This window comes from Rhinatrema bivittatum, chromosome 1 (genome assembly GCF_901001135.1).
Source record: "Rhinatrema bivittatum chromosome 1, aRhiBiv1.1, whole genome shotgun sequence".
NCBI lineage: Eukaryota > Metazoa > Chordata > Amphibia > Gymnophiona > Rhinatrematidae > Rhinatrema > Rhinatrema bivittatum.
The window spans coordinates 709,685,155-709,697,595 of NC_042615.1; the positions used below are offsets into that span (position 1 = coordinate 709,685,155).

A 12,441-nucleotide genomic window follows, 5' to 3' on the forward strand; every position below is an offset into this window, starting at 1 on the left:
TGAAACTAGCACCGAGGGTCTGAGTGAATTCCCGGACCCCACTGCTGGACCACCAGGGAGTTTTGGTAAGTCTTGGGGGGGTTGTAGTTAATTTAGAAGTAATATATTTACAGATCGACAACTTATTAAATTCTCCATACTTCCGCATGAAACGGAATTGACCCCCCACGAATACGGATCACGTACGCAACGAAAACCTTTTGCCTGCACATCCCTAGCAAATAAGCGGAATATAAATCACCCAACAATAAATAAATAAGTAAATAATGTGAAGATTAGAGGAGAGAAGGGACAGAGAAGATATTATAGGCATAAATTAATATGAGGTAAAATGTTTTCATTTGAAAGAAACGTCTAAAACTAGAAGTCACAAGATAAAGCTGCATGAGATAGAATAACCTCTTAAAATATTTCTTTATAGAAAGGCTGGTAGCTGCATGGAATGGCTCTCTAGTGACAGTGATATAGGCAAAGCAGTAGCAAAATTCAATAGATAATGGAATAAGGCGAGCACAGAAGATCCCTATTTGCAATGAAGTGAAGTAAAAGTCAGAGGTTAACTGATGTATTTGGCATTGCAGAAGGCAAAAAAATACCCAAGCAATCCTCATCTTTCTAATTGCAAAAGCTTACTGGAGCAAAGATGTTGTGACTGATAAAACATACCAGCTAAAAGGTAATTCTGAAATGCGAGAAGAATAAAAAATAATTCCCTAAAACAACAGTACAAACAAACAAGGCTAGAGGATACAAACAAAACAAATCTATGAAGAAAAAAGATAAAAGAAGAAAGTATGAGGTGCCTTGGGTCAACCTTTGCCATTTTCAAGAGCAATTAAGAGGGACACAAGCAAGTGAGGATCACTTCTACCACAAAGGGCCATGATCCATCAATGGATAAATAAGATAGGCAGGAATGGGAGGGCTTGGGGGTATGGCAAGGCCTCTAGGGGTCCTCAGAGCTATGAGGTCCTTCATTGTTTTGGGCGCTCTCTGGGGCTGCTGAGGGCTATAATCCCCTTATTGCAATATACCTGAGTTACCAGTAAATATTTGTTGGCATACTAAGAGGTATTTATAATGCACATTAATAAACAGGCCTCCTCATGTTCAGGGTTATTGAAAATAACTAGTAGTCTAATTTATAAACACAAAAAGAGAAATTACATTTAAAAGAAAAAAGGAAAGAGAAAAAATAAAGAAATAAAACAAGAAATTTTTTTTTGAAAACTCCATAACACAAATTGACAGGAAACATTGGAATCCCAACATGGCCATGCTTCAACAGAGTACTGCCTGGTTGGGTCAAGAGGTAATTTATATATATTCATGTGTATCTAGCTAAGTAATATACTTTTTTCTTCTTAATGACAATATTTTATGGCTATCTGGTCATCCTTGCTCAAAATCCCTCTGTAAACAATGCAATTGTATGGAATGAGAGCATTTTTCTGTAAAATAATATGCCAGCAGGATTAAGGGTAGCATCACTTTGCAGGAGAATAAATTATTATTTATCTTTAAAACTCTAATTTTTTTTCAGGTTTCAGAAGGTATAATTTGTGGCAGGATACCTTATAGTTCAGAAATGGATTTTATACAAAAAATAAGCAGTGCATCATAAACATCCTACCATCTGTTTTCTCTGTGAATGCAATTTCTGAACAACCAAGCATAACCTATATTTTCTAAAACTACACAGGAAAGTGTAGATTTGAAAAATAGATGGAACGTTTTTCTTCCCAAAGTTGTTTTAACCAAACCTCTCTAAACTGGAATATTAGTATGGAATTACAGTGCTTTATAGTAATGATGCTCCAGTTAAAGGGGTTATGGATAAAAATAAAAAAGCATTTCAGTGGGAAGAACAATAATTAATTCCTAAAAGTCAACTGGGAAAAGTCAAAGAAGATACTGAAGAATTATGGAAAAATGAACAGCACCTATAATAAATTTGATTAGATATAGAAATGGGAACCCTAATAAAATTCAGGCTACTGGTATCAACCAAATGCCTTCATCTTTAAATTATAGGTCCCATATTTGGGAAGAATGAAAGCAATTTTTTTTTAAATTTGGTTTTCCATTGCAGAAAAATGCAGAAGATGGATTATGGGTGTTTCATTTAGGATGGCACTAAAAGTGATTTAAATGTGATTGAGTGGCTTAATCAACATGATCATAATTAGAGGTTTTCAATGGCAAAGGATGTTTCCTTTAATTTTAAATATTTGCATTAAGAAGGAAAGACAAGAAAAGAGTGGGGCATGGGTAGGATCTGGGCAGGACATGGGCGGTCCAGGTATATAACATGAAATGTGCATGGAAGTATTTATGTGCACAAGAGCGCACCGAGGTAACTTTACTTCAGCTATGGATGGTGTGTAAGTAATGAAACAAAAACATTAGGCTAATTAGTGGGCTTTTAAGGGTGTGGCTAAAAGGGTGAAAGGGAGGCATTTTAACTATGAAATTTAGGGAGTCCTAGCCTTTACCTGGGCGTTTTGGGAACAGACTGGGGAAACTGGTAATTGAATCGGCGTGCATATCTAATAAAATCCCCAGAAGTACATGATAGAGCTGGCATTTGTGCGCACCTGTGCATGGCCATATAAAATGTATGCACGTAAAACCGTTTTTATATCATGTGCGTATATACGTGCACATGTTATAAAATGTCCGTGTCTCTGGGTGCAAGCCGGCATTCACGCATATATGTATGCCTGCACGGCTGTTTGAAAGTTACTGTTTTAGTGCGTACTAATATGAAACAACATAAGACAACCAAAAAAAGAAACAAATCCCTCCCTCCCCCGGAAACAAAACAAACAACAATGTTTTGACTGCACACACCTAAAGAAGCCTAAAATAATGCCTGCTATTCATTTTCCTAGATTAGGGCTAAGCACAACTTTATTTTTCTGCCCTAACTCTATACCTGTAGTCACAATGGGGTAGATTTTATAAATCTACGCGCATACGTACTTTTGTTCGCGCACCAGGCGCAAACAAAAGTACGCTGGATTTTATAAGATTCGCGCGTAGCCGCACGTATCTTATAAAATCCGGGGTCAGCGCGCACAAAGTGGTGCACATTTGTGCACCTTGCGCGCGCCGAGCCCAGCGCGCGCTGCCTGTTCCCTCCGAGGCCGCTCAGAAATCGGAGCAGCCTCGGAGGGAACTTTCTTTCCACCCCCCTGCACCTTCCCCTCCCTTCCCCTACCTAACCCCCCCCCCCCCCCCGATCTAAACCCCCTCACCCTACCTTTATTCAAAAAGTTACGCCTGCCTCCGGGCAGTAGTAACTTACGCGCGCCAGCTGTCTGCTGGCTTGGCAGGCCCCGACACAGGCTGCTGTGTCGGGGCACTCGGCCATGCCCCCACCGCCCACACGCCCCCGATCACACCCCCGAGCCGACACCACACCCTCTGCCCACGCCCCAACTGTCCCTTTTTGCAAGCCCCGGGACTTACACGTGTCCCGGGGCTTGCGCACGCCGCCGAGCCTATGCAAAATAGGCTCAGTGCACGCAGGGGCATTTTGAAAGGGTTACGCGCGTATCTTAAGCGCGTAACCCTTTTAAAATCCGGCCCAATATGTCCGATATTCAGCTCCACTTAGCCAGATATGTTCTCTTTGAATATTTGGCTGTGTCCTCCAGGGCATGGTTACTGTACTTAACCATTCAATATAAAGGTAAACTGTAAAAGCTCTGCATGTGCCAAGGCCTGCATGGGCCAAGGCGCACCAATTGGGCTGGATTTTATAACCCTCCCAAGTATGCGGGTTTGCCTTGCTACAGGCATAAGTCAAATGTTTTAAAAAAGGGATGGGGTGTGGGTGTTGTCTGGGTGAGGCATGAGTATTAAGGGGGAAGGCCAAGAGATGTGTGCAAAACTACTTACACACACAAGTGCGCACTGGAGTCCCATGTTGTATAACTTTATTACTGTTATGGATGATGTATAAGTAAGAAAATAAACAATTCTAGGCTAGTCAGCAGGATTTTAAGGATTGGCACTAACAGGAGGAAAGGGAGGCTATTAAATTATGAGGGGGGTTGCAAGTCCTCTCTCTAAACTGGCTGAACTGGAAACAAATTGGGAAAATGGCAAATGGCATCGGCGAGCACCCCTTAAAATATTCCCCCGTTTTTGCAGTAGGAGCAGCATTTGCGTGCACATGCATATGTCCATTTAAAATTGCTCACACATGTACATATGTTCAGGCTAGTTTACAATATTCATCAGCTTTATCTGCCTAACTGGGAGATGCATAAAACTGCATTAGTGCTCTAATGTATGCTAAACAGCATATATTAACATAAGAACATGAGATCCAAGATGGCATCTTAAGGAGAGGTCACAGCAAAGTTGGCTCCGCTAGTTTGTATTTGTACCGCGATTCATTATGCCTCATACCAAGAGGAAAGGCAGGATCCAACAGGATTCCTCTGTACCTGCTGTGATGACTCCTTCTCAACCCATGATAGTGGGCTTCTTTGCTCCAACTATGGTTTCTACTCTGGGAGAGAAGTCTGTGGGGATGCTGGGCGGGGAACATGCTGAGTCACTCCAGAACATACAAACATTGTTGAGCCCTGGAGTGCCCAAGACGCCTTCTCCTCCTACCCGTAGCAACAACCAGGACCCGGGCTGGCTTAACTGCCAGATGGCGTTGGAGATTGGTGCGGCAACGGAGGCAGGAAGAGGTTTGTCTGCTACATGTGAAATTGTGGATAGCACTGCGGTAATGGAGGAACAACAGGAACTGAAGGCCCTAATGGAGGAATGGGCCGATAAGAAACAGAGTGCTACCTTTTCTAACTTAACGGGGGTAGAGGACTCAACCAACGAAATCGTAAGAATTTCAGAAGTTTGTCGAGGGATAAGGTAGGCACAAACCTCATTCAAAAATTGGTTAAGCCATATGAAATAACTTTAGAGATGATATGGAGTGCCCTGGTAATTTTAGAAAAATCAATAGCGTTGTTAACTCAGGTACTAATAAACAACCAGGAGAGCATTAAAAAGACTGAACTTTTGGTAGCTCAGCATGAAGCCAAGATTAAAGATATGGATACTAAAGTTGAGGTGATGCAAGAAGCACAACTGAATCTTGTGAAATCTGATTTGGATACAACTAGAAGGATTGAAAACATGGAGAACTCTCAAAGATATTTGAACCTAAGGGTTTAAAATTTTCCTCAAGTGAGGTTGATCCCATTAAGGGATCAATTTAAGAAATACCTAATAGAAATTTTGCAAGTTTCTCCAGAAGCGATTCCCCCAATTGCAAATATATACTACATAACAAATTCAACTTTTGCTAACCCACCCTTGAATGCTGGTAACAACTTAATTGCTTTTCTTGAAACATCTATGGAGCAGCAAATTGAGTCTCATGGAACAGTCTCGATTTCCTTTGTTTTTACTATGGATAGAGATATGATTCTAAAATTATTCCTGCGAAACAGGGAAAAGATGTTCTACGGACAAAAGATTTGGATGTTTTGGGACATTACCAGAGCAACACAAATCCGAAGAAAAAGATGCTTGGGATGTGCCAGGAAGCAAGGTTTATGGGTGCTAGGATAACCATAAGATATCCCTGCAAATGTGTTCTAAATGGGATAATGCTCACTACATTTTCTTCACACCTGACCAATTACGTGTGTTTTTGGATAGCCATAAGAACGAGAGGAGTGAGGCCTAAAGGTCTCGAGCTAGATAGAATGTGTAGTATCCACCTTAAATTCCTTAAATTTAAATTATTGTAAAGATAATGTTCCTTTATATCTTGGATCTCCCAAATTTCCGCTTAACAGTTAAATGTGATGGTGGGAGAAAGATGGAAATAATTGATTGAATGATATTTTTCCTGAATTATTTTTTTCTTTAATGATTTTCATTAATGATTGTATATCTGGAAATTATTCTGTATATCATACTAAAATCACATAAATAAATAAATGAATAAAAAAAGAATATAAGAACATGCCATACTGGGTCCATCAAGCCCAGCAGCCTGTCTCCAACAGTGGCCAATCCAGCCCATAAGAACCTGGCAAGTTCCCAAAAACTATCCCATGTTACTGTTGCTAGTAATAGCAATGGCTATTTTCTAAGTCAGCTTAATTAATAGCAGGTCATTGACTTCTCCTCCAAGAACTTATCCAATCCTTTTTTAAACCCAGCTACACTAACTGCACTAACCACATCCCCTGGCAACAAATTCCAGAGTTTACTTGTAAGTTGAGTGAAAAAGAACTTTCTCCGATTAGTTTTAAATGTACCACATGATAACTTCATGGAATGCCCCCTAGACCTTCTATTATCCAAAAGAGTAAATAACCGTTTCATTTTTACCCATTCTAGACCTCTCACGATTTTAAACACCTCTATCATATCCTCCCATAGCCGTCTCTTCTCCAGGCTGAAAAGTCCTAACCTCTTTAGTCTTTCCTCATAGGGGAGTTGTTCCATCCCCTTTATCATTTTGGTCACCCTTCTCCATCGCAACTATATCTTTTTTGAGATGCGGTGACCAGAATGGTGCACGGCATTCAAGGTGTGGTCACACCATGGAGCAAAACAGAGGCATTATGACATTTTCCGTTTAATTCACCATTCCCTTTCTAATAATTCCCTACATTCTGTTTGCTTTTTTGACTGCCGCAGCACACTGAACCAACGATTTAAATGAGTTATCTACTATGACGCCTAGATCTCTTTCTTGGGTGGTAGCTCCTAATATGGAACCTAACATTGTGTAACTATAGCATGGGTTATTTTTCCCTATATGCATCACCTGGTACTTATCTGTTGTGCTCGGGGGTGGACCCTTGTCCTGTGGCAGTGGAGATGCTACTACCCCCAGGGGGTGGAGCACGGAAGGAGACAGAGGCTAGGAAGAGCTTCACTACTGGAAGCCCAAGGTCCCCCCGGGAGGAGCCCGTAGGGACCAGGGCCGCTTGGATTTAGGTGGGCCTCGCAGGGTCTCCTGGGAGAGTAGACATCTGGCGTGCCCAAGGACAGAAGGGGAGCGCGGTCAGGTGGAACAAGGTAGACCAGAAGAGTGTAGGTGACGACAAGGCTAGGAACAGAGCCAGAATCTAGAGACGAGGTCAAGCAGGCAGAGGTCAGAGTCCAGGAGTCAGTCCGAGGAATTGTCAACAAAGCAGAGGTCAGGTACCGGATGTCAGACGAGTTCACAGGCAGGCTGAGGTCAGAAGGCAGGCAGCAGACAGGCAAGTCAAGTAGCAGGCTGGAGTCAGGAGGCAGGCAGGCAGTTCGAGGAGCAGACTGGAATCAGAAGACGGGCAGCAGGCAGGCAAGTAGAGGAACAGACCAGGTTCAGAAGGCAGGCAGGCAAGTAGACAGATCAAGTAGCAAACCGAGGTCAATACCAGAGAGACAGTCTGGAGGTACTACCTGGGGAGATGAACAGATGAACAGGAACAGGAGGATGCTAGAACTAGGAAGCAGGAACAAGGCAGGGACAGAACTGGAACAGAATGATCCTGGAACGAGACTTGGAACAAGACAGGAGCAAGTACGAGCAGAGACAATCGAGCATAAGCCGACCCGATTGCCAAGGCAAGGAAGAGCTGGCAGGGACTTCTTTATAATAGAGAATCAATCAGGGTGCGCCGCGGAGCTAAGACCCATCCTTGGCCCTACAAGAGGCCAGGCGGTCCGTGCATGCACATGTAGGGGCGTGGCCAACAGCGCCAAAGATGCTGAGCTCTGGCGTGAGGCCTGGTGCATAGTAGAAGGCCCAGCGACTGCCACCGCGGGATGCCAGGGCCTGGAAGTGCTAGCAGCTGCCGCTAGGAAGGCCAACCCAGGACCTGCCATGAAACCATGAAGGTCAGCAGGCCCGTGCGTGGGACGCGTGCGGATGGGGCGTGTAACATTATCCACATTAAATTTCATCTGCCATTTGGATGCCCAATTTTCCAGTCTCACAAGGTCTTCCTGCAATTTATCAGAATCTGCTTGTGATTTAACTACTCTGAATAATTTTGTATTACCTGCAAATTTGATTACCTCACTTGACGTATTTCTTTCCAGATCATTTATAAATATATTGAAAAGTAAGGGTCCTAATACAGATCCCTGAGACTAGGGATGTGAATCATTTTTTGACGATTTAAATAAATCGTCAGATATTTTTTAAATCGTCAAAAATCGTTAGAGTCGCGATACAATAGAAATTCCCCCGATTTATCGTGAAAAATCGTAAATCGGGGGAGGGTGGGAAAACCGGCACACCAAAACAACCCCTAAACCCACCCCGACCCTTTAAAACAAATCCCCCACCCTCCCGAACCCCCCTAAAATGTTTTAAATTACATGGTGGCCCAGTGGGGGGGTCCCGGCGCGATCTCCTGCTCTCGGGCCATCGGCGCCATTTTGGCTGCCACTAATATAAATGGTGCTGATGGCCCGATAAAAAAAAACCCACCCCGACCCTTTAAAATTACCCCCTTAGCCTCCCCCACTCTCCCGACCCCCCCCAAAAAAAACTTTACACATACCTGGTGGTCCAGGGGGGCCGCGGGAGCGATCTCCCATTCCCAGGCCATCAGCTGCGTAAAAAAAAAATGGCGCCGATGGCCCTTTGCCCTTACCATGTGACAGGGCAAAGGTAGCGCCGGCGCCATTTTGAATATATTATAAATACGGCCTGAGTGCAGGAGATCGCTCCCGGACCCCTGCTGGACCCCCAGGGACTTTTGGCCAGCTTGGGGGGGCCTCCTGACCCCCACAAGACTTGCCAAAAGTCCAGCGCGGGTCCGGGAGCGACCTCCTGCACTCGGGCCGTATTGCCAGTATTCAAAATGGCCCCGGCGCTACCTTTGCCCTCACTATGTCACAGGGGCCGACCGTCGGCCAGCCAGTGCTCCTACCATGTGACAGGGGCTGGCCAATGGCACGGATACCCTGTCACATGGTAAGGGCAAAGGGCCATCGGCGCCATCTTTATGATTGGCAGCCGACGGCCTGAGAACTGGAGATCGCTCCCGGGACCACCACTAGAGTACCAGGTAATTTAAAAATGTTTTGGGGGGGGGATCGGGAGGGTGGGAGAAGCTAAGGGGTCATCTTTAAAGGGTCGGGTGGGGGTTTTTTTAAATCGGGCCATCGCGCCATTTTTGAGTGGCAGCCAAAATGGCGCCGATGGCCCAAGAGCAGGAGATCGGTCCCCTTGCCCCCACTGGATCACCAGGTACTCGTAAAATGTTTTGGGGGGTTCGGGGGGTGGGGGAAGGTAAGGGATTAGTTTTATAGGATCGGGGTGGGTTTAGGGGTTGTTTTGGTGTGCCGGTTTTCCCGCCCTCCCCCCAAATAACTCCCGTTAGTGGACACTAACGGGAGTAACGATTTTTCACAATTATTGTATCGCGCACTGTACCAATTTTTGACGATTTAAAAAAATATCGGACGATTTTTTTAAATAGTCAAAAAACGATTCACATCCCTATTACATACACATGTAAGACTAGTGTGGGAAAAATGCATGCAGACACACGCGTTAGTATATGCACAAACCCATGGCAGCTTTAGTGCAGCTAATTACATCATCCCTTTAGTCAGCTATATATTGAGCAGAAGCAGGAGTGAGTTTCTGCCTGCCAACGGTACTCCACTGCTATTACCTAGTGCTTATGCTAATTGCCTTACATGACTGACATAAAATCAAATCAATCACCAATTAATGCAGTAATTAATGTGAAATCACAATAACTCAGTCTCCCAATAGAATAATGCATTAATGTGCTGTTGTCTCTTGAATTCCCCCAAAGCAATGCAGCAGATAGCCCGAGCCCCAGTTTATATATCTGGTCTTGAATTTGGAGAAAAAAAAACAAACATAAAAATGTAAGATTCAGACTATATTTTTGCCACTTACCATGTTCCTTGTAAAAAAAAAAAAAAAAAAAAAAAAAAAAAAATCAGAATTGGCAGACTAAAACTATGCATATCCCAAAATGCCAGGCCCATTCCCCAAAAGACCATGGACTAGGAAATTCAAAATATGCACGTTCTTGCTTGCTTAGTTACCATGTGTATCTTCCCCCAGAGCCTACCTTGAAACCTTGGCAACACAAAAAGTTACAGTAGAGCAAGATTGATTGGAGCTAGAAAAGCAAATAAACTGCTTCCCTTACTGGTTTGGTTTTAAGTTGACTGACTAACATTTTAGAGTACTCTATTGATCTTAGTGTGCACTTTTTCCATTTAGTGAACACTATTTGCAATAGCACATTCTTAATAGCTTCTACAGTTTTGCCTTGCACTGACTTCAGGGTCACTGTTCTATAGTTTTCTGAATAACTCCACAATCCCTTTTTAAAAATTTGGCATTCTATTGGTAATCCTCCAGGAACTGTTCCTTTATTAAGGGACTGAGTCTCTTTTAAATAATAGGTGACAGATTACTAGTAACAGGTTTGCAATTTCATGTTTGAGTTCTTTCATAATTTGGGGTTAATACCATCCAGTCCCAGTGATTTGTCACTCTTTAGTTTGTCATTTTGCTCTATTACATCTTCCATGTTATTGAGTTTGTTATGCTTAACCGAGGTCAAGCATTACTGGGAGCTCTCCAGCAGAAGCAAGGAGAGTGTGTGCCCTTTATGGTGAAACCATCCAAGTCCAAGAGGATTGGTCAAAACAAGGAAGTCCTTGGAACTTGGAGTAGACGATATGACTTGGAGGTAGACATGACAACTTGAGACTGGGTCAGACAAGACGAGGACTTGAAACTTAGGAACAAGGAAGAGTCCAGGCAGTGCTCAGCGAAGAACCATCGGCAGGTGACTCCAGCCACCACGGAACTGGATGTGGCCAACTGGAGACAAGGTCCAGGGCATGCGGCTGAGCCCAGGAAAGGACTCAAGACACAGTTCAGGCAAGGTGGAAAGTCAAAGGCCCTCCAGAGGAGTTGGCGGCAGGAGAAAAGAAGCAACAAGGCAAGCAATGACCCTCAGGCGCCCTACACAGCCCACCAAAGGGTGGCCCCACGGGGCTGGTCACGGACCACACTGTTCCTCTACGTGCCGTACACAGCTGGACGACTGGTCATGGACCACGAGGGGAGTGGAACAGGCAAGCCTCAGTGCCTCTTGGAGACATTAGGAATCACGAACATTTGGAGAAGACATGAAGGAATTTGGACATCACAAAGTGGAACTGAAGACATCACGGAACTGGAACATCCATGGACGAAGATCAGCAATGCCAGGCAGGAGCTGGAGACAGGAAGTCCTCGAGGGGACAAGCCCCTTGCCAAAGCAAAGCCTGAATGCAGAGGAAGTCCTTTTGTAGCCCAGGAACAAGACAACTCCCTGGGAGGAGTCCTGATGGGTCAAACCTGGCTGGCCCTATAACTGAGGAGAAGTGCTGCGGGTCGGCCCCTAGGGAGAAGGGCGTGGCTCAAACCAGGAAGTCCATACAGGATCCAGGCATCGAAGGCCTCCCAGGCCCTGGAGTTTTCTGGGACCCTGGAGTCCTCCTCCTTCCAGCCTGCTACTACTGCTGTTTCCTGCCTGTCTGTCTGCCTGGACCTCAATCCATCTTGCCAAGCCAGGCAGAGTTCCTGCAGGACCTCCACCGCCCCTCCTCTGGGAAAGCCATCATCAGGCCTGCAGGGCCACTAAAGACCTCACCTAGGGCCAGCACCTGCCTTCCCTCCCCTCCACACACACACACACACACACACAAGTGCTGCAGCACTTCCCCTCTCCTTTTGTCTTCTTGTCTTTTAGGTTACTTCATCCTTCCCCTCCCTGTTTATTTTCTTACTCACCTTCCCCCCCCCCTCCTTTTTCTTGTTTTTTCCCCAGGTGCTGCTCCCCCAACATCGGGAGGTCCTCCACCTGTCCCCCTGTGGCCAGCACCACAGGGGTTACAGGCCCTGCAGGCGAGCGTGCGGTCCCAGACCAGGAGGTAACTGAGGGAAGAGGTGGTTGGGGCCTCTCCCCTGAGGCTCCTTCCCTCCTCCCCCTCCCTTTCCTTTAATTATATTACTTTTTGTTTTTGCTTACTTACTTGGCCTTGTTTGTTGTCTTCCCTTCTTTTGGTTTTTGTTGTCCTGTTGCTTTTTGTCTTCTCCCCTTTTGTTTTTGGTTGTCCTGTTGCTTTCTTTTTTGGTTCTTTAAGTTGCTTGTTTGGTTATTTGTTTGTTTGACTTCCTTGTGTTCTTCCCTTGCTGCAGGCAGCTTGCTTGATTGCTTAATTGCAATCAGCTGCCTGCAACTGCCTGCAGCTACCTGCCCCACCCTCCTCTCCTGCCAGCTCCTCACCGTCCTTAGTTTGTTCTTTTGGTTTTGTTTTCTTTCCCCCCTCCCTCTGTCAGCTAATTTTATTTTTGTGCTGACCCCCTCCCTCCCTCCCTCCCTAAGAAGCTACTGCTTCCTCCCCCTTAGGCCT

General features: G+C 44.9%; 1 long non-coding RNA gene across 1 annotated transcript in view; it reads right to left on the reverse strand.

The window, feature by feature from the left end:
• Positions 1 to 12,098, reverse strand: part of LOC115082064 — a 99,766-nt gene extending 87,668 nt beyond the window's left edge. The window contains exon 1 of the long non-coding RNA XR_003854066.1: positions 12,061 to 12,098. This is a non-coding gene — a long non-coding RNA (uncharacterized LOC115082064). The remainder of the gene's footprint in view (positions 1 to 12,060) is intronic.
• Between the last annotated feature and the right edge of the window lie 343 nt (positions 12,099 to 12,441).